Here is a 23,816-nt window from a genome sequence, read left to right on the forward strand (position 1 = left end):
CAATCATTTCTGTTCTTTCCAGGTGTCACAAGCCATAAATATGTTCTAAACAACTTATGTGACAGCAGGTAACTTGAGCCAGTTCTATTTAGACATGATTTGAGAAAAGATGCGCTTTCAGTTGCCTCTGCTGTGTGGATAAAGGGCAGATGCATGATGGGGGATCGCTACAATGGCCCTGGCGGTGGGTTTATTAGTTTTAAAATGAAAGTCCATCAGAAAGAGGTTTCATTTGAGGAAGAGTGCAAATGAAATGGAAGCAAAGGAAACGGAATCCCATAAAACCGGCCTGAGAAAATAAACCATAAAAATAATGAATACTCTGAGATGTATTGTGTATAAAGTATGTGTGTGCATGTGCATTTGTGTGTCCCTTGATATTTTTCTCCAAAACTACCCAGTAGAACTTGGTAGCTATTTATCTTCAGATTTAAACCGCTACAGAGAGCAGTGAGTGGAGAAAGAGTTACTCTCAGCTCCCATGCCAGGTAGTCTTCTCTCTTCCCCTCTGGCACACTTTGCGGGCATCCACCTCCCATCATGCTCCTCTGGCATTCAAAGCAAGATTTTCTGCAGGAAGTCGTGCCAAGCCCAGCTTCTCATTGGCCGGCCTTTGTAAGAAGTGCCAGCAAAGAAAGGCTGTTCGCTTCCAAAATGTATCCAAGTGAATGTATGAATTAGAGGAATGAAAGTGTTAATTATTACTTGTGATGGTTTAGATCAGGGGTGTCAAACTCAATTTCATCCCGGGCCACATCAGCATTATAGTGGCACTCAAAGGGCCGGTTGTAATTTTAATTATATATAAATATATACATATGTAAATATATAATATATATTAAATAATGTATTATATTACATTGTTGGCCCTGCATTGGATTATTATCAGTTCTGGTAATATCTTCCTAAATAACTACGTCTGAAAGCAGAAGTCTAGGGCAAAGAATTGAAAGGAAATATTCAACAATTACACCAATTGTATTGTATATTATATTCTTTGCAAGCTCTTGCGGGCCACATAAAATTAGGTCGCGGGCCGGATTTGGCCCCCGGGCCATGAGTTTGACACCCCTGGTTTAGATGATGGGCTTGGTGCGTTTTGCTCGAAACCTCTGAAACCTGTTATTCATCTTTTTGAGATAGCATTTAAAAAGGACACCTTTAGTGGAGCCCAGTGTCAGGCTCTGCTTCTTATTGGCTGGCCTTTGAAGGTTCCAACAACTGAACCCATTTATTGTCACTCTGATATGGCTCTCTCAAGGCATAATGTGAATGAATCACCATCAACTATCAGATGAGATTTTACCTCTGCCGAAGCAAAAGGTGATTATAATAATTAAATACATTGCAACTGTGAATGTATGAAGTGGCGTTTTGGAAGTTAATTAGAGGGAGATGCATGTTTACATTGAAAAGAAAGAGCATCACAGAAAAAGCTGCCAAGTGCAAACATGATTGAAAATGGCATTTATAAAGATGTATCTAATGCATGTGAATAAATAAATGGGAATGCAAAACAACCGCTTGAATACAAACAATGGACTTTCCAAAACAATGGAGGGAAAACTAAATGAACTGTATTTCTTGTTTCGCCTCAGTGTTTCTCCACAGCCCAGCAGGCAGGTAGTTTGGGATTGAAGATATATTTTATTTTGACAGGACCGCGATCATGTTATGCCACAAACAGGTTTCTTTACATATTAATTACATCTACCAGCTGGTGCGAGAGAGAATGGACTCCAGATATGTTGCCCAAGCGGACTCATTAGTGTTTTACCCACAGATCTTAGCAGCTGTAGCACAGCCTCGCAAACTGGTGAAATTAGAATATGGAATTTCATTTAAGTGATGCACTCTTGCTACTGCTTCTCTAGTGATATTACTGTAACCACTCTATGCATGTTACTTCCATCATATAGGCAGCATAGAGCCAAGGCTTTGACTACATTGTGCATTTACGTCTTAATTTAAACAATTCATGTGTGAAAAGGTCACATTACTGTAGTTTGAAAAAAGGGTGACCCTATCTTTAGTTTGTCAGACTTGATATGGATATATTAAGTTATAGACCTCATTATCTAACAAAATCCATCATTGGCAGGCAGCTAGAAGGATGTGGGGCTTACAAAAACAATAACTGTTCCCTGAATTTAAAGGTCATCTATTATGCAAAATCCACTTGTCCACATGTCTAAAAACATGTGTCCCCTCTGTGTAAAGAGATTCTGAAAGTTTCAGGAAAAAAGTATTACTGATCATAATTCCATTGTTGAGGTATACTAAAATAGATTTATACTGTGCAATTTTCCAAACTCACATTGGTTTCTCATACAGCATCTCTGTAAAGTATTTGTATTCACTCTCTGTCCTAGACGGCTTGTTGGAGCTCCTGCCCCCCCCTCCCTGTGAGCCCAGTGTGCTCCGATTGGTCAGCTCGGCCACTCTGTTCTGATTAGTCAACCACCAGAGAGGCTCCGCCCATGTCTAACAGTGCTTTTTTCGGCTCTGAGCGGAACATCAGTCGTACAATGGCGTCGGTACAGCCGTATCTGTTATACGGTAATTAACCGAACTGTACCTACAACTGTTGTTATGTAGATGCACTTGTGGAAACTGTGCCATGCCTACCGAAGCAACACACTCTCACTCCATAATCGTCCAGGAGCGACGTTTGGTCAGGGTCCCGAGGCGTGCAGTTGTGACGCTCTTAGGATCCTTCAGCTTCATAAAGGGACGCAAATAGCTTTCAACTGATTGCAATGTATTCCCATCTGCGGCGGGATTTGACGCTCATGGAAGCACGGCATTCGTTTATGTCGGCTGCCTTTAAAGGCAATGTGAGCGTCCATTCCCATTGGATAACGGAGAATTGTACACCCGGAAGTAAGTATTCCCCTTACTGTCGATTGATTTTACAGTGATATCTGCACTACTCATCGACAAAAAAATACCAGATTATCCTTGTTAATTACACAACATTGATTGGTTTAAATTGTGTGCAATGCTTTTGTATTTTTCCCCTTCGATTCGGAGAAAAAAATATTTTTTCGGAGTAGGCTAAAGGATGGCAGAAGACACTAAACTACAGGGCTCGACATTATAAATGGCCCGCTGGCCCGGAAGCACTATTTAGACACCCCGGGCCAGCATAACGTACTTTCCACTTGCCCGCTCGGGCCACTAAAAATATTGCTTTAAAAAAAAAAAATTGTCCTGTGGTATTGGTATTTTGACTAGCAATTTTGTTAAATTGTTTTGTTTATTAACGCTAGCGTTTCGTGAGGCAGTTGTCTTTGTTGGGTGAAAAGCAAACAGCTGTTTGCTGCGGAGCGCAGCGCGAGCAGGCTCCCGTGAGCGCTCGCTCACTACATACTATCGCGCCACCTAACCATTCGCCTAAATGTTTTTAATACCAGCGGTAACCGGCCAAGCGCCGGCCAAAAAACAATCTTCAAATAAAAGAAAGTCATCGGAGGAGTTAAAGGAGAGTGACAGGGAGTATGAGAAGAAGAGGGAGAGCAGGTTTTAGCCACACTGTAACGCGTCCTAAAACCCTTTTATAATCTATCAGTTAGATACATGATTCGAAAATTATAAAAGTAGGGTAACAAAACGTGGAGACTATCCGGCTGAACAAAACGTGCATTTATCAAACAGGTTTGTTTTCCACAGACCTTATTTCCAGCTATTTTCCAAAACCCTGTGGAGAAATCCCATTGCATTTTGTCGAGGGAACCAGCAGCTTACTTCCTGGTTTTAGGATGCGTCACTGCACCTCTCAATATGATGCCAATATAAACAAGGTCTTATGTCGGCTCTGTACATCAATGCCGACCTATTCTGACAAGTAAGTGAAGAGTAGAAAATATAAAGGTTATAGGCAGGGCCGCCCCTCCCTAGAGGCCAATCACGCAGGCTGCATGGGGCCCAGCCTTGCCGACGGGGCCCCGCCCAGAGGGCCTCAGCTCTCCGCGTTTTCCGCGCAGTTCAGCCGCGAGGATCCGCGGCTGCTCCGCTCCACTAGCACCCGAAACAGAGGGCCTCATCATATAACTTTGCGTGGGGCCTTATGTTGGCCAGGGACGGCCCTGGCTATAGGGAAATGTCCCAGCACTTTAGGATAATGAAGGTTGTAATCAGTGACGTGCGGTGAGGTTCATGGCTGGTGAGGCACTGACTCTTTCAGAGTCAGATTTAGAAAATATTATATTTTAACCTTAATCGAAATATTCGGTTATTTTCAAAAGCTTTTTTAGTCTGATGCTTCGATTCATTTTAAACAGACCGTTCAACAAAAGGATACCCAAAATCTAAATATTGGATTGTTCTCTCCTAGTAAGATCCCATTTTCATTACAATTGTGGTCTTACCTTGACTTGAAGATGAAGTCCATGCTCTCCCTCTGGACAACATCTCTATTGCTTTTTTGTAAAAGTCCTCCTTATCTTCCTGTAGTTTGAAAAGTCTAGTTTGTTGTTTGCGTCTACCGTCTCTGCGTAGAATAACAGTAGCAAAAAGAACCTGTGGGCTCACGTGCGCCCCCTTCAGTGCAGTTATGGCTGCCTCTCCTGGTGCTTTTTTCATTGCCGTTGTATGATGAGACCAGCGAGCCTAAATATCATATACGTGAAATAAGTTATTGAGAGACTATGGATGGCGAGGATAAATGTAATAAAGGGATCTACAAACATTGCATGTGTTACCTACAGTGAGATGCGCCCCAGCCAGTTTCTGTGGGGTGACGCATTCTGAGGTGAGGCAGAGCTCATCTTTGCCTCACCTCACCCCACAGTAACTGGCTTGAGCGTGCTCACAAAATAAGTGCCCGCACTAAATTAGTGCCCGCGCTCCAGCAAGTTACTATGGGCTTACGAGAGGCAGAGCTCGTCCCTGCCTCACTTCTCATCGCTACCTGTAGTTGTAGTGGAGCTAGACAAATTTGCTGATTTTGACTTTAAAAAGCGATTGGAATCATACATAAATCACACTTACAACATAGATCAGTGGAGACATTTTATTATTATTACTATTTAGTTTTTCTTTAGTTGTTTTCCCGTTACATTGGAGTATGAGTATGACAGGTGAGGCTCTGCCTCCCCTGCCTCCCCTGACCGCACGTCGCTGGTTGTAATCTAATCTATTACATAGCCATTACATTTCTAACTCCTAATAGTCCGGGAGCCAAAGCCTGATTTTTGGATGAACCTTGTTTCGTCTGATAAAGTTTTTTTTTCTGCTGTTTCTTGTAGCTTGGGGGTACATCTTCAAAATCCAAGAGGGTGCCCGGTGATATCCCTTGAGCATTTTTGGATATTAACCCCTTCATGGTCAAAACGCCAAAATCCCAGAAAAATAAGGATTTATGAGATTTCATGCAAAATACTCAAATCAAATGCACCCATTTAATTTCTCCAATGTTTATTCAATAGGAGTACAGGAGGGTGCCCACTGATAACCTTTTAGCATTTTCAGATATTAAACCCTTCATGCCCAACATGCCTAAATCCCAGAAAAATAAGGATTTATGAAATTGCAATAATATTGAAATATATTCAAATCAAATGCATCACATTTGCCTTCCTCGATGTTTATATTCATAAAGTGCATTGTATTATACATTAATTATTATTAACCCTTTTAAGCTGACCCAGCAAAACATACTTTTGAAGTGCAGTGAATTCTGCAAAGACAATGCAACAACTTCTCTCTTTTGCTCACGCAACTGCGTGGCGTTTACTGCCAACAACAAAAACTTAAGGCAAGCAGATACTATATACAAAACTTTGCTCATTAGCATATATAAATGACACATTACTGTTAGGATATTGAGCATCCCACCCTGAAACATGCACAGAACATTGTGCATGGCAAACCATGCACTTTACAACTGCACTTCTTGGAGTTGCGAGGGTTCTCACTCTTGCAGCCACACCTGATCATCTCCAAAATATAATCTGGGACACATTTGGCATCTTCTGGTAGATGGGTTGGGATCAGTGACCTGTTACACGTATCTTTTTTCCATCCAAATTCCTCTGGGTTCAGTGCTGGCAGCAGGTTTACATTAAGATTTCGCCACAACATTGCCTGAAAATGGGCCCTCTTAACATTCTCAATGAAGGCTTCATTTGTTGGTGGTAGAGCAGCAAGGTTTGGAGCAGACATATGTCCTTTTCCATTATTTTTCCCCCAGACAAGTAGCCTTGTGTGTGATATGTCTGTGTTCTCCTTTATGCCATAATAGGCTGAGATGAAGGCAGTGGCTTGGTCGAGGACTTGCTGGAATGGTGCATCCATGTTGCCAATGGCTGATAGTTCGTACCCAGCTTTCAGGACTTTGATGACAGAACCTTTTCCCAACCCATAGTAAGACGCTACAGTGTCACATCCCGATATGGCATGGGCTGGTAAAAGGTTCTCAACAATTTCTGAATGCTTGGACAGTGTTGCCTTGATGTCCACTATGGCTCTTTCCTTGCGGGGGGATTCCATGATGATGGGTACATCCAGTCCTGCCTGATGGTAATGGTGAAGGAGTAGGACGAACACATCTGTGTCATCAGAAACCACAGAGATTTGATGGACTTCTCCAGCACACCCCAGGACTTGTTGGACAATGATGGTGTCAGCTTCTCCCTGCTGATTTTCTAGCTCATATCGGCTCCTTCTTTCTTCCAACCTGATCTCGATGGGGCATGAGTCCTCCCCTGTCACCACCAACTTGTGTTTGTTTGTGCCCCGTAGATGGAAAAGCCTGTCTTCAGTCAGTTCCTTAAATATTAATCGGTTGTGCTGTTTCTTGTTTTCAATGGATGACAAGACAACCTTCTGGGCTGGTAGCTTAGTTGATAGTACGAGATGATGTTTCCTACTGACCACTGTCTTCCTGACATCTCTGGTGACAGACTTGATACTGTAATCAGAGTATCTGTCAGAGATGAGGTAGACGTCACTCTCTGACAGGTATGAAATCAGCCGTGTTTTAACATTATCAATAAAATCAGCGACAGTACGATCAGCTGGCCAGTGTATGGTCCAAAGAAGTGCTGATCCATCAATGACAGGGACATCTGCATCACCGGCATTCCTCCTGGAGACTTCCACCTGGAGTTACTTCTTCAGTGTGGACTTGGCTTTAAAAATGTGCATTCCATCCTCTGTGAACATGGCAGTTGGGACTGGTGCCAGCTCATAGGCAAGGACATCCTTCACGTCAACATCGCGGTCACTAGAGAAAAGTGCAATGGTCCTCGAATAGATCACATTTAGGTCATACATTTTGGAGTCACCAATTGTGATGGATTTGGTTGTTGTTGCCATGGTCTTTACTTTGCTTGAGATGGTGTTGTAAAATCCCTCTGGCCAGGTCTTTTCAAATTGTTCTAACATTGCCTCTCCAATCTTTACAGCACTGTCTACACTGGCAGTCGGAGGGGCTATCTTGCCACTGGTGATGTTCACAATGCTCTCTCCTGGATGTGTGTTGGGATCCAATGGATGGAGGCAGGTGTCTAGTTTCTGATGAAGTCCATCCCTGTCCTTGGTGTCTGCTCTAACCCTGGCTTTAGCCTCCTCCTTGTGATAGAGATGTACTTTTGTTGTATTTGTCTCCTCCTCTTCCATGTCCTTCATGTCTGATTCAATCTTGCAGGAGATGTGGCGGCTCAGGGCCCAGATCTTCAGTGCTTCTGGCTTTGAGGTTATCCCAATGATCCCTCCTGCACTGTGGCCGTACCTCATGAAGGTGGACTCTATGAACTGGTCACTCCACAGGCCGTTCCATATTCCACGGATGTGTCGTGTCACATGTTGCCCTTGGAGGAAATAGCCTTGGATATGTGGAGGAAGCTTCTCCATGGAACGGAGGTAGTAGATGCCATACCTGGCATAGTTGACATGGCCAGCTGCAAAGTAGTAGGGAAGCATCTTCCGGAATGTGGTCAGATGGAGAAGCCAGTCACCCTCACGTTCAGCCCGGATGTACGACATCATCAGCAACACTGGTTTCACCAAGACCTCAATCCAAAGTTTGGCTGTCCTACTTTGACTAGCAATCTCATTCAAGGCTCTCATCAGATCGTCTGCTTTCTGGAAATGGCCATCCATAATCACACTCCGCAGCACCTCCTCCGCCATCATGCGCAGGGCACGTACATTCTGAGGGAACTTCTTCCCATTCAACATCTTGGCAACCCCACCAAATACTTCTGACAGGACACTAGAGAGCCCACTTTCCACCATCAGTGAACCCCAACAAAACTCATCAATGCATGCATACCCCCAAGACGTAAGTGCATCTCTTTGAACTTCTCTGGATGGGCCCATAACACTTGCACTGCAACCCGGTAGAGCTGCTGGTCACATGTCAGCACACTGAAATTCTGACCAGTTTCAGATGTGAGCTCTTGTACTCTGGCCATGGCTGTCATCATTGCAGTCCCGGCGTCAAGAGGGGGCGTGAGGGGGCATCGCCCCCTCACGCGGACTGTCCGCCCCCTCAATCAAAATAGTATTTTTTTTATTTTTTTTTTATTGTTTTTAGTTTTATTACAACAGTTTATGATGTGTTAAAAACAACAGAAAACTCCACTGACAAACCAAAATGAACAGCATGGGTAAATAAAAAAACAGCTTTGCAATTTACGCAGTTTACGTCATGAGACGTAAATTGACGGTCACTGACGGTCAGTGCGTCATCCCGCCATAAAACAAAAACAAACGAAGCAACGTAGCAGCTATTTTAATTCAAGCGGACATTCAGAATATTTTATACAGTCTATGGACAGAATGGATATTCGCAAATGGCTGAAAAAGCCAGAAACAACCACACCGTCGGCGGCATCCCCGCCGCCTGGCAGCAGCAGCAGCAGGAGCACCGGAGAGGACGAGGAACACCTGCCGAGGGAGGAGCCGCGGGTTCAGCCTCGCAGTGAGGATAGTGAGCCGGGTTCACTGGGACCGGAGAGCCCGCCGTCGCACTCACAGCATGGTTTACCAGAGGACCTCGGAGTTGACAAGCCAGCTCAGGTTCATCTCAGGCAGTTTCCAAAGAAGCAACAGCATAATAATGACTGTAAACGGTCATTTTCGGCTAATTGGTACAACGAGAGAGACTGGCTTGAATATTCGCAGCAAGAAGATGCAGCCTTTTGTTTTCCCTGCAGGAAATTTGGAGGGAGTGACTCCGTTTTCACAAGAACTGGGTATACTAATTGGAAGCATGCTAATGATAAGGCAAAGGGATTTAGCAGGCACAGTAACAGCAAAGAGCATCAAGCATGCAATGTTAGCTGGAAAGAGAAGGAAATGCGATGCAACACAGGCAGTGAAATTTCAACCATGGTTAACTCTCATCAGCTTGCGCGAAACCGCCTGTATGTGTCTGCAATTATTGACATAATTGAATTTCTTGTCTCAAACGAACTGCCACTGAGGGGTGAAGTGGATTCAGTCAATAGCAGAGATGAACTGGGAAGCGGACTGTTTCTCTCACTGTTTGATTACACGCTGAGGCAAAACCAAGAGCTTGCAAAGGCTTTCAGTACAATTCCAAAAAACGCAACTTACACATCACATGATATTCAAAATCACATCATTGAACTGATGAGCACGATCGTAACAGAGCAAATTGTTAAAGATGTCGGGGAGTCATGGTTTACACTCAAGGTGGATGGAACTAAAGACCCGACAGGCAGTGAAAATGTATCTATAGTTGTGCGTTATATGGACAAGGACTACAAAATGCAAGAGAGGCTGTTATCAATGCAGACAACGGACAAATGTGATGCCCAGTCACTCACTAATGTTGTGCTTGATGAACTGTCAAATGCTGGCCTTGACGCAAACAAAATTCTTAGTCAGTGTTATGACGGAGCCAGCGTCATGTCGGGACGAGAGGGAGGCATGCAGAAGCTTATTCAAAATAAGTTAAACAGAGAAGTGCCTTACATCCATTGTTTCAACCACCAATTGCATTTGGTGATCGTGCATGCTATTTCCTCAGAGAGTGCAGTTGGGGATTTTTTTGAAGTGTGCAATTCCCTTTATAAATTTATGAAAAAGCCCACTGTAGCCGCACAGTACAAAGGAGAGAAGCTTAAAAGGCTGTTAGAGCAGCGATGGACCGGACACCTTGACACGGTGTCTGTGGTGCTGAAGTCACACACTGCACTGGTGGACTTCCTGAAAGAGATCGGAACCATGGGAGCAAGTGCTGATGTGAAAATTGAATCTGTTGGACTTCACAAGGCCATTACAGAACGGAGCTTCACATTTCTCACCGGTGTGATGCACAAAGTATTGGGGCTGATGGACCCAGCCAATCGGATGCTGCAAGCCGAAGAAACAGATCTAATCACTGCAGTCCGGCTCATTCAAAGTGCCTCTTCTTGCATAGAGGATCTACGATCAGATGCGGAATTTCAGAAACTGTGGGCTGACAGCGGGGATGCAGGTGAGGGCGCCGGCGCGCCTGCTCCTCCAAAACGGCAGCGGCAGGCCACCAGGACGCTACAAGACTACGTGGTGAGTGAAAGCCTTGGGCAGCGCGAAGTGGACATTCAACAAGAGTGCAAGCGGCTGTTTTTTGGCATCATCGACTCTATTCTGAGTGAAATGGCTGCACGTTTCAGCGAGCGTAACGGGAAATATATGTCAGCTTTGGACGCTTTGGACCCCGCCAGTGTGATTTTCCTGGAGGCTGAGAAAGTGAAACCACTACTGGATTTAACAAACACAGACATGGTTGAGGCACAGTTCACAGTTGCGCGAGAGTTTTTGAAAAGCCGGTGCACAGGCCAGGGAGTAGAGAGAGTGACTTTGAGTCACCTTGTTGCAAAGGAGTCCAGGGTATTAAGTGCCATGCCAGCGGTAATGACAGCATTCAAACACGCACTAACATTCGGGGCATCAACTGCTACATGTGAAAACTCGTTCTCCACGTTGAAGAATGTATTTAGTGAGCACAGACGCAGCATGTTGCATCGACGCAAAGCCCATCTCATCCAGCTGGCCTTTGAGAATGACCTCAGTAGGAAATTCAAAGATGAGTGGAAGGAGATGCTGCTGAGGAGGTTCCACTCGTCAGGAAAGAGGAGACTGCAACTCTACTGAAGGTAAGAGCTGGTTATTTTATCATTTGTATTGTTGCTACTGTTTGTTAGCAATGTGGTTATTGATCATCCGTTGTTGGATATGTTAGATCAGCGCCTCTGATCTGTGGAGTCTGTTTTGATGTTGCTCCGTTATGTTTTCTCATTCTATGCAGCATCATGTGACATGTCACCGGCGGTGACATGTCACATGATGCTGTGACTCACCGCCCCCCCTCGGTTTTCAGCTGAGCCCCCCTCTGTACTGAGCTGGAGCCGGGACTGCATCATTGTATCGGGATCAGATGGCTTCATGTCGATCAGGGGTAAGTAGAGCGCTTTTGTCTTGGCCTTGGGGAGAGTGCCCTGCTCCCTGCTATGTTTTGTGTTGTATCCATGGTATTTTGGGCAGTTGTCCTGAGTAAGAACTTCCTGTAGAAAACTAAGGTCCGCCTCTGAAGCTCTCGTAACCACAACTACTTGGTGAGCAAGTGACTTCAGGGAGCAGACAGCCTTTGTGGCTTCATCTGGTGGCATTGGAGGCTGTTTAGGTCCCTGGTATCTGTGAATGTCTATATTGTATGGAATGTCTGGTGAATATTTAGGGATCCTGTTGATCTTTGGATTGGTTTGCTCCTCACCCTCTTCAGAGCTCTGCGAGTACTGTGTGAGAAGGACAGCTAGTGAATGTGTGGACTGCTTACCATTCTGAGAGGCTAATCAGCATCAAAATTATCCACAATAGCCTGAACTAGACCATCGTCAGCATTAAATACGCCAGACAACTTCAAATCTGCTACTGCTGCCTGAGATGCTGATTTCTTGAACCTGCGATACTCTGTGTAAGAACAACATACACCATAGGAATACATGCTGTTGATAAGCTTCTTGGACTCTACCATTTTTCCTGCTAGGTCTACTTGCAAACAAGTTGCCTGAACCTTGAGAGTACTAGTGACAATTGAACCTATGAGCAGTGCAGGAAGGGTATTATCTAGCTTTGGAGAAACCTTTGCTAACAACATCAACAGAAAGTCACTCACTGACTCTTTGATCATGTCCTTATTAATGCTGATGTTATAGTGTCCCTTGTCCATATCAATGTTTTTCACATCCTGAATGATTTGCTTGCTAGCTTTCACTGCGATGCTCTCCATGTCATCCTCGTCATCATTCAAGTCGAAGAGTCTGCGAGGCACAACTACGAAAAGCAATGATGTCAGCTATCCCAGGTGAGGATGGTACCAGAAGATCACTGTCAAATGTCTGCTGGAGTTGCCGGATGAGGGTCCTCCTAGAAAGCTTATCCCCATGAAGGTCTGTATAGAGTGCAAACAGTTAAACAGAATTCCACATTTTCGACCGGTCAGCTGTCATCTTCTCTACAACTGACGTAAAGGGAGGATCTTCGTCAGTGTCCTTTGAACTTCTAACCGCCTGCCCTGGGAGTGACCTAAATTGGACAAATCTTTGTCGACAGTCAACATGGTACCGGGAATCTACAGCATGCAGATCACTAATTGTCCCCTGAAGATGACGTTGGACGCTTTTCGAAACAGCATCCTTTCGTTTTCCACAAACTTCTAATAGAGACTTCTTGGTGTCCAATTCTCGGAATAAGAATGCAGCCCTCCATCTGGACGGGTTCTTCTTGTCAATGTTAAGATTGCAAAACTCACCACAGAAAACACAATGCTTTTGAAAATGGAAAGGTTCATCTGAGTCCCCTGACTCTGAGCGCCTGGTCACCTTGCAAGGAACTTTTGAATCTGTTTCTCATGCCCTCTGACGTTCGTGCCGTTCACAGTGAATCTTTGAGGTGTAACATGAAACACAACTTTTATGGCATTTCAAAGTGAATTCGTTGTTATTGTCCAATGTTTCTTGAAGCTCAAAGTGTTTTTCATCACCATATATCTTGCTCCACTGGATAATGTTTGCTAATCTGACTGCTCCTGCAGAGATCAACGGTTCCTTCTTCGCTTGGCAGTTAAACCTCCAACTGAAGTGGCACTCATCAGGGACTGGATCCATAACCAATGTAAACCCTGTAAAGAAAATAGATAATACAAAAAGGTTAATACACTTACATGTCCATCTATGCTAAAATGTTATTCTAATGGCCTACCCATTTCCAGTGTTATTCTTGACTGATTTACATTTAATGATAGCCACGCTAACAGTAGACTACATCAATAGCTAGCATCATGAGAAAGAAAAACAAATGTGACTTGCTCTATCGAAATCAGTCACATTGACCCGAAGACACATTTTGAGTCATATACACTGTTGGAAAGAGGAGATTCCTAATTTTCTAATGATATCAGATTGTTGTTGTACTCCAAATATTAAGCAAAATATGTCACATTATATAGGCTAATGACTGTCACGAGTCATCATTTTGAGAAAAAGGCCTTCAAAGTTTCCTCGTCTCTGGAATCCATCGATCTGATTGATAATTAGCGGCTAATAAATAACCAAAGTAGGAGGAAACATATTTTCGTTTGTATTACTGGTCTGGGGGAAGCTTGTGTGCGTGTGCGCGTGTGTGTGTGTGTGTGTGTGTGTGTGTGTGTGTGTGTGTGTGTGTGTGTGTGTGTGTGTGTGTGTATTGTGTTTGTTTTCCCTGGGAAAGTGTACGCTGGTGAACTGAACTGTCAATGGGGGGGGGGGCACCTCTTTCGCCTGTCAGCGCATTATGATGCCGTTTTAACAAATATAAAGGACGGTGCAGGCCGTCGGCGAACCGAGCCGCCATTTCTGTGGGACGGGGAAGAAATGATAAAAATGCTGTGCAGTAATACTCATAATAATAGCTGACATTTTTTAACAATGACCACAATATCATTATTTTAATAAACCAAATATGAACAATTGAGTAAAATTAGGAAGAACTGATAATTCAAATGTTGTAGTACAAGTAATAATGTAGTTAGTGCATAAATTATTATTGCAACAAATGTGTTAATTTAGTTCATTATAAGTCGATTTTTTTTGGACGAATGCTCCGGGCCAGTGGTTACAATGGTGGGGCCAGTGAGAATACAATTCCACCAGCCCGGAGGGCCAATGGCATTTTACCCTTAATGTCTACCCCTGCACTAACCAGAATCCCCAGCTATCGTTTAGGACTACACCATGTGCTCTGTTTGACAAACCCCGTTTTTTTCACCATTCATTCCAATGGCTGGCGTCTATGTCACGTGATCTTCAAAGTTCTCCCTGCAGAAAAAAAAAACATGGCCGAACTCCGTTTTATTCTCGCTGGAAAATGCCTATTTTAAAGTTAGTTTGGCCATTAAAATGCGTTTTGATGTCATTTGATGCAAGAAATATGAGTTGTTATTTCAGATTATGTGTGCAATGGATGTACATGATCTTTAGTTTGCTAGTTATTACGAAGATTACTTCAGGAAATTGCGTCCATAGAACGTTTTCATTGTTACCAAGTTGGTTTCTAGGGACGCTGCTATCAATATTATTCTGTTATGTTGTGTAACTGTTTAATGGTGTTATCTTTATTGCTACCCCCTTCCCCGTCAATGTATAGTGTTGGTCCACAGTGCAAACGTATTAGTTTAACAAAATCCGCATCTAAAGATACGTTATTTTCCCCTGTGCAATTCCAGTCTCACATCTCACATCACATCGTCATTAACAAATACCAGAAACAGACCGAAAACATAAACATTTTTTAAAAAAAATACACATTCATACCGGCTCGAACATCTGAAGGAACAGTGTTAACAAAAAATGTCAACCACTGACTTCGTCATGGTTCTGCCCTCGGTAAGGCATACATTGAAGATTTCCCCTCACAAGACAGGAAACAGACCCTCGTTGGCATGACTGGATACAGTTTTGAACTGAACCTGAGCTTCCAACAGTGTGTTCGGCTGGCAGAGGGTGCGGCCAAAGCTCTGGGCGTAGCTACTGGGTATCCCTATGTAGTGATACCCAAGAAGAAAACATTGGAAAATGAGAAATCTCCAACGAGGCGTTTTGGGGAGGTCTTTTCTGTGTTAGAGTTTTACTCCCTACAGGGTGTACTTTGAGGGTTTTTGACTCTGTAGACCGTTTACATGCATAAAAACCTTCATAACACACAAGGGGACGGGTAATAACCGGAAAAGCATGACATGGGGCCTTTAAGTCTGCATTATTGAATAAATGTGTGTGATTCTTACAGCAAATGCTGGACACAGCTGCTTCATAGTATATACAGGTCATTCACTGATCACTCAACTAACTCCCTCCTGCTGAGGTACAAAGGTTAGTATATAAAAAGTGTGCACATTTATTTAGTATCCTATCCATGTGAATATGTTTTAAGTGGGGGTCGACCTCACATCCTCTCGGGTGGTCCGGAGACCCCCGGGAAGTTAAATGCATCAATCTTGTGCACTTTGAGGGCAAAATTAACTAAATCTATGGATACATCTGTCAACACCCATATGAAACTTAACTGTATACATTTCAATAATTAAAAAAGCGATAAGATTATAACACTTTTTTTTATTTATCTTTGTGCATATTTAACTATTTACTCCTTTTTTAAACTGTATTTTTTTTATGTCCAATAGTATGAATTGTAATGATTTCATCAATGTTTTACATTTATTCGATTTTTTAAAAATAGATATAATACTAACGTATCGACCCTGTATCATGGATGTATAATAAGAACGGGATACAGCGTCGGAGGAGGGATCTCGTTCCTTCCTTTGAGAGCTGCTCATTGGTGCACGATGACAAAATGGCCCAACTTTTGAGAGAGCGAAACGTAATGCCTAGCTTTCAGAGCAGAAGAATCCGTGGCAGAAGTCGAATAGTCCATTTAGCTTAGGAACCTTCCTAACGGAGTGAAATGAACCGGAAGTCCCTCAGTGGCAGCCATGATAAGTGCCGTTCAAATTCTCTAGAATGATAGGAAAGGAGGTTTCAAACTTCCTTTATAACCTCCTTTAGCTTAGGAACCACTGGACCGCCCTAACAGAAAGGAGAGGAGAACATGCTGCCCCACAATGCCTTGCAGCCGCAGCATTTGCCGTCACACAACAGTCGGCCGTTCACGGAAACAAACGATTATGACGGAGAAGTTATATCATGAAAGTTACGGTGCTTATTAAGCATTTTAAAACGTATGTGGTAACTTTGCCAAAGTGCTTTGTTTTCATCAAAAAGAGAAATATGAACATTAGTTTTTACTGAAATTATCAAATAAAGTCAACATTTCACTGAGCTGTGTGGGGTTTGTTCAACTTTTAAAAGATGTTTGAATGGTGATATACACAGTGATAGATGTTAAGGACCAACATTTATAATAAATACATTTGTATTTATTTTAAGATATTTTCATACAATCATACGTATTGGGATCATTTGTATTAATGTGGACCGGAGGGAGAGGGCGACGAGCACATATTTCACTTTCCGTTTTTATTTCAACTACAACTTTGGTCATGAATAATATGTTTCTCTGTTGTCCACGTTCATAAAGCATAAAACAACAGCATCAGAGCAGGGTGCAGAGTCTCTAGATGAGTTTACAGTAGTCCCTCGTTCTTATTAAACATCCATGTAGTTTGTTGTATAGAACACTGTAGTTCTCATTCATAACACTCCGTTCGATGTGTCACTATGGGATGCGCCTCAACGCGAATGCAAACAGAAGCATCAATCTCATTACGCCAATCCTGATTGGATGATGATCTTGACGTCTACGTCAGGGAATCCACCCACCCTTTAAGTAGCTTGCGCTACGTTGCAGCGTCATTCAAACACCTCTTCTCGCTTCAGAGCACATCTCGAATATCAGTAGCCGGGCTAGCTTAACGGTCCACAGAGTGAACCCAAGCTAACATTCGGTCGACGGGCACTTGCCGGTTACTTTTTTGCTTTGCAGACGAATTGAACAAATATTGACACACCAGTTAATATTGTAATCTGCCCCGCAGTTTTTTCTTTCGAAATAACGGTAAGGTTTGATTTTTTTCTTCAAACAGTAACATACCTGTTGCTAGTTTATTCCTCCGCGCCGACCCCACGGCGAGCGAGGACGGACTCTTCTCTCCCTCACACCAGAGGAGACGGAGATAAGAAAGATATTAACACATCAGTTAATATTTTTTAAAGAAAAATCTACCCCGTCGTTTTTTCCTCTCGGAATAACGATAAGGTTGGATTTTTTTCGGTAACATACCTGTTACTAGCTTGTCCCTCCGCGCCGACACCCCGGCAAACGAGGATGGACCCTTTTCTCCCTCACACCAGAGGAGTCGGAGGTTCGGAGGCTCGGAGGTTCGGCTCTGCGGCTGCGGGTTTAAGATCTCGGGCACGGACTCACACCAGGTCTGCTCGTCCTGCCTTGGACTGGAACACGCCCAGGAAGCTATCGATACCCCCGGTTTGTGCGGGCATTGTGCCCGCTTCACCATCAAGAGCCTCCGCCGACGGCTAGCGTGCCAAGCTAGCCTGTGTCAGGCTAGCCTGTGTCAGGCTGGGGGCTCAACAACGGCAGTAGCCGCGGAATCGGAGCCCCGCGCCGTGTCAGGCTGGGGCCCGGTGGCGGCAAGAGCCGCGAGAGCGGAGCCCCGCGCTGTGTCAAGCTGGGGCTCCCAACTGGACCTCACCGTGGTTCCACCCGCGGAGGATGTCCTAGAGCTGGATTATATGGAGGAGGATGAAGAGGATACCTCTGAGTTCCTCTTATCCGACTCGGATGAGCACGAAGATAACATCTTCGTTTCATCAGCCCAGGCTGCCAAGCCGGAGGCGATGTCTGCTCCCCCAGGCGAAAGCACACCAGCTTCGCCCTGCCTCAGTATGGACTTGCAGGCCGTGTGCCAACGCGCTGCGTCCAGGCTGGACATCCCCTGGCCTGAAGTGGCCAAGGAGACCTCCAGATCTCGCTATGAGTGGAAGAACTTGCCCCAAGCAGCGACGATGAAGAGGCAGCTTCTCCCAGTCTTTCCAGAGATGCTGGACAAGGTGTCGGTCTCGTGGAGAGACCGCCCTTTCAGCAACAAGACCCCAATCCAGGGTGCCTCCTCTTTGGATTGTGACGGCATGGAGAAGCTCGGCCTGCTCTGCATTCCGCCCATGGAGCCGCTGGCAGCCCACCTCCAACCGCGGCTGGCTTTCGGCAACAAGCAGGAACCCCACGCTACCGGCAAAGGCAGAGCGCTTCCAGTCAGCAATGACCGAACGAACCTATAAAGCCGCAGCTTTGTCCGACAGGGCGCTCAACGTCTCCTTGCTGCTGACCGCCTACCAGGCGGAGCTCTGCGAGGACATGACGAACAAACCTGAGCCTGCCGTGTGGGACGGAATCGCAGCGATCACGGACATTTGCCTCTGTGTGAAGCGCTGTGCAGTACAAGCCACGGGTAAAGCACTGGGGATAATGGTGGTACAGGAGAGAGCCAGGTGGCTTAACCTGACGAACCTTCCAGACCGGGAAAAAGACGACGTCTTGGACATGCCTATTGTTCCCGAGGGCATATTTGGCTCCGCTCTAGTTTCGATGCAGCAGCGGTGTGAATCCAAAAAGAAGGAGGATGAGGCTCTCCAGCTTTGTCTTCCCCGAAGGGTCCAGCCGCCGTCTTCAATGGCCCCGCGGCAGTCCTTCGCTCAGGCTGCCTCACGTCCTGCCCGTTTCAAGATCCCGAAACAGCAGACGCCACAGCCCGCCCCGGGTCTCCAGCCCAGACACGAGGCGAGGACGAGCTGGCCAAGAAAGTCTCCGGTTCCGGCAGCAGCCGCTCAGGCACAGCCGGTCCAGACTTTCAGCCACCAGACGAGGAAGAAGAAAAGGGTGGCCTGACAGCCTCCTCTCCTCTCCTCGATAAAAGAGCTGGAAGTTCCCTGTTCTCCAGCTCCAGAACACGTTCCAGTGTTAGATGCTTATGTGTTTCCGGGGTGCAACCATGCCCCCATCTTCCCGCCGCCTCGAGTGATGTCAGAACGTCATCCTCAAGTTCGCGCCATGAGGGAAATGGACTTAACATCAAAGACAGCAAGCTCCGCTGCTCGTTTAAGTCACACATGTCATCACTATTGTTTCTTAATAAATAATTTTCCACTGTCGTTTCCAGGCTTGAAGCCAAGGGCGCAGTCCTTGGCTTAGGGGTGAAGAGTTAAAGAGTTTGATTGCCACTGGGAGGAAAGACCTCCTGTGGTGCTGTGTGGTGGTTATCGTTGATCTCAGTCTGTGGCTGAAAGTGCTCCGGTAGGAAACCAGTGTGGTATGCAGGGGGTGAGACCCGTTGTCCAGAATGCTGAGAAGTTTCCTCAGCATTCTCCCCTCCGACACCACTGCCAACGACTCCTGATCCACTCCCAGGACAGAGCCTGCTCTCCTGATGAGCTTGTTGAGTCTGTTGGCATCAGCTGTCTTCACCCCGCTGCCCCAACACACTACAGCAAAGAAGATCACACTGGAGACCACCGAGTCATAAAACATCTGCAACATAGTGCTGCAGACGTTGAAGGACCTGAGTCTCCTGAGGAAATACAGGCGACTCTGGCCTTTCTTATATAGGGCGTCAGTGTTTTTACTCCACAAAACTGTCCACCACACTCCTGTACTCAGCTTCCTGATCTCTGATGATACAGCCCACAATGGCAGAGTCATGTGAGAATTTCTGCAGATGGCAGGACTGTGAGCAGTGTTTGAAGTCTGATGTATAGACTGTGAACAGGAAGGGAGAGAGGACCGGGCCCTGAGGAGCGCCCGTGCTGCTCAGTATAATGTCAGAGGTGTTATTCTGCAGCTTCACGTACTGTGGCCGAGCTGTGAGATAGTTGCTTATCCAGATCACCAGTGGAGCATCCACCTGCATGTCCAGTAGCTTACTGCTGAGCAGGGCAGGTCTGATTGTATTGAAAGCACTGTAAAAGTCAAAACAAATGACTCTCACAGTGCTGCCTGACTTCTCAAGGTGTGTGTGTACTCTGTGCAGCAGGAAGATGATGGCGTCCTCCATTCCAATACGAGGCTGATATGCAAAGTGCAGGGGGTCTAGTGATGGTGCGACCACTGTACGGAGGTGTTTAAGGACCAGCCTCTCCAGCGACTTCATGGCATGTGATGTCAAAGCCACCGGTCTGTAGTCACTGTGTATGAGTGGATGTATCTTCTTCGGTACAGGAACCAGGCATGTTGTCTTCCACAGGGCAGGGACGGTCATCATGTCAGGCCCTGCAGCCTTCCTTGAGTGTAGACGGCTGAACTCTCCCCTCACGTCCTCTGCAGTGAGGGTGAGTGGGGGAATGCACAGTGGGGCTGAGAGAGAGCCCTGGTCGGTGGGGGGGGGGGCAAAAGGGATGAGATGGATGAGATGGGAGGAAAGGCTGCCTGGGGATCACAGGGGGTGAGTCACAGGTAGAGGAGGAGCTGGAGGAGGGAGGGGTGGTAACCTCATCATCAAACCTGTTGAAAAACAGGTTTAAGTCATTGGCCTCCTGTAGATCTCCTCCCATCACCTGGTCAGTCTTGTTTCCATACCCAGTGATGGTTCTCATCCCACGCCACACTTCCCTGGTGTTGTTTTGGGCCAGTTTACTCTCCAGCTTCCTCCTGTAGCACTCCTTTCCCGTTTGTATTTCCTTCTTCAGTTGTAACTGTGCCTTCTTCATCTCCTCCTTGTCACCACTCCTGAAGGCAGCTTTTTTCCTGTTAAGTGACGCCTTGATGTCTTTGGTCACCCAGGGTTTATTATTGGAAAAACACTTAATTGTTCTGGCGGGGATTATATTGTCCATGCAAAAATGAATATAGTCGGTGATGCAGTCTGTGAGTCCGTCTATATCCTCCCCGTGTGCATCACAGAGGACATCCCAGTCAGTCACCTCAAAACATCCCTGTAAAGTCTCCACAGCCTCCTGTGACCACGTCCGTACAGTAGTGGTAGTCACAGGTTGCCGCTGGACTGCTGGTTTATAAAGGGGTTTTAAGTGCACCAAATTAGGCGATGGCGTCATTTAGGGACTTCTGGTGACTTTTCGGACAGCTAATGGCTACTTTCCTTACTATGGAGTTGTTGGCAACACTGCCTATCCGTTAGCATAGCACCAGATGCTAAAAACCATCGCCGTTTTAGGTGCCGGAGCGGCTTTCCGACAGCATTACACCCCTGATGAGTCTTCACCTTATACAATACCATAAATAGCAGTGACGTGCGGTGAGCTTCATGGCTGATGAGGCACTGACTCTTTCAGAGTCAGATTTAAAAATATTATATTTTGACCTTAATCCAAATATTCGGTTATTTTCAAAAGCTTTTTTAGTCTGATGCTTCGATTCATTTTAAACAGAACGTTCAACAAAAGGATACCCAAAATCTAAATATTGGATTGTTCTTTCTTAGTAAGATCCTATTTTCATTACAATTGTGGTCTTACCTTGAAGATTAAGTCCATGCTCTCCTTCTGGACAACAATCTCTATTCCTTTTTTGTAAAAGTCCTCCTTATCTTCCTGTAGTTTCAAAAGTCTAGTTTGTTGTTTGTGTCTACCGTCTCTGCGTAGAATAACAGTAGCAACAAGAACCTGTGGGCTCATGTGCGCCCCCTTCAGTGCGGTAGAGGTTATAGCTGCCTCTCCTGCTGCTTTTCATTGCCGTTATATGATGAGACCAGCGAGCCTAAATATCATATATACGTTAAATAAGTTATTTAGAGACTATGGATGGCGAGGATACATTTAATAAAGGGATCCAAACATTACATTGGTGACCTACAGGGAGATGGTAACAGGCATGCGCTTAGGGCCCGCTTTCCAGCCAGTTTCTGTGGGGTGACACATTCTGAGGTGAGGAAGAGCTCATCTGTGCCTCACCTCACCCCACAGTAACTGGCTTGAGCGCGCTAAATTAGTGCCCGCGCTCCAGCAAGTTACTATGGGCTTACGAGAGGCAGAGCTCGTCCCTGCCTCACTTCTCATCGCTACCCGTAGTTGTAGCGGAGCTCGGCAAATTTGCTGATTTTGACTTTAAAAAGCGATTGGAATCATACATTAATCACACTTACATCATAGATCAGTGGAAACATTTTATTATTATTACTATTTAGTTTTTCTTTAGTTGTTTTTCCGTTACATTGGAGTATGACAGGTGAGGCTCTGCTTCCCCTGCCTCCCCTGACTGCACGTCGCTGATAAATAGTATTTAGTAGGGCTGTCAGTCGATTAAAATATTTAATCGCAATTAATCGCATGATTGTCCATAGTTAATTGCGATTAATCGCAAATTAATCGCACATTTTTTATCTGTTCTAAATGTACCTTAGAGGAATATTTTTCAAGTTTTTAATACTCTTATCAACATATGAGTGGACAAATATGCTTTATGCAAATGTTTATTATCATTTGAACAATGACAAATATGTTGTGTGTGTGTGATGGTCGGATCGTTGGAGCTATGTGCAACTCAAGGCATATGCTCGAACGGGAGCTGCCTGGACGCTGCAATCATGATAGGCGCGCACTATCCGTGCTGATGTGCTGACTTTTCCCACAATGTCCCACTGTCTGGCTACCTGCATAAAGTCAAGCGCTCGGCGCAGTTGTCGGCGAAATGTCACTCCTCTGTTTTCATTTAAACAGCTCCTTATATCCGTTAGCGCAGCTAGCTAGCACCAGATGCTAACAACAATATACATAAGGTCTCTCTGTCGCGCCACACATACACACACCCTCCCGGTCCTCCCGATGGCCAGTCGGTGCCTGCCGGTGAGCGTGGAAGTGTGGTCTGCCGCAAGCGGACGGCAGGAGCGGGGCTGTCAGCATCAGCTTGTAGATTGTATTTTAAACTCGATGAGCTCTGAAACTACGGGGCGGCCGAGGACAAAAAATACACATGCGTTAATCGCGTTAAAATAATTAGTGGTGTTAATTTTGCGTTAACGTTATTAACGCGTTAACTTGACAGCCCTAGTATTTAGTTATAAAGAATGTGACGTGTGATAACATTTGGATCAACCGGATCAACCGATGGATCACATAACTTCCATGCTCACGGTAAGGTTAGCTGCTTCTACTTTTGGCCAACTTAGCTTTGCTATCATTATTCCTCCTAGGTAAACATAGTAATCTTAGTCACTGTACTAGACGACAAAATAAAACAACAAAATACATATCCCAAAATAAATATCCTTTTGATATCTGAATACTCACCTTTATTAACCTGTCTTTAGGAAAACATTGATGTTGTCAGTGATGCAGTGACGAGTCCTAAAATCCCAGTGAGTTAGCATTTTACCACTTCCGGTTCCCTCGTCTCAGAGTCAATGGAATTTCTACATAAGATTTGGGAAAATAGCTCGAAATAAGGTCTGTGGTTGACACAAATTTAAGAGACAGATCACGTTTTGTTCTACGACATTAAATACATCAGCAGTGACCCCACTGGTGATTTTTGAAGAGTGTACGTGTCTACAGAAGTTGTCAAGGACGTCATTGTACGCCAAACACGTCATAATCCCTGCACCGCTGACGCTCCCGTTGATTTAAAACACTCATGTGGGTCGTAAAGGTATAGAGGCTGACCGTGGTATTATGTATTATGGGTCGGAACAATCTACCTATTTGGTCGTATGAGTTGGAGGACTTGTTGAAAGGACTTGTGTTAGAGAGGAGAGAGAGCAATGACACGACAATCTTAAACTCTTAAAGCGACATACAGAAATAAGCAGTTTTAAAATGAGATAAACCCACAAATATAAAATA

Source organism: Notothenia rossii, assembly GCF_949606895.1.
Source record: "Notothenia rossii genome assembly, chromosome: 1".
In the NCBI taxonomy this organism is placed as follows: domain Eukaryota; kingdom Metazoa; phylum Chordata; class Actinopteri; order Perciformes; family Nototheniidae; genus Notothenia; species Notothenia rossii.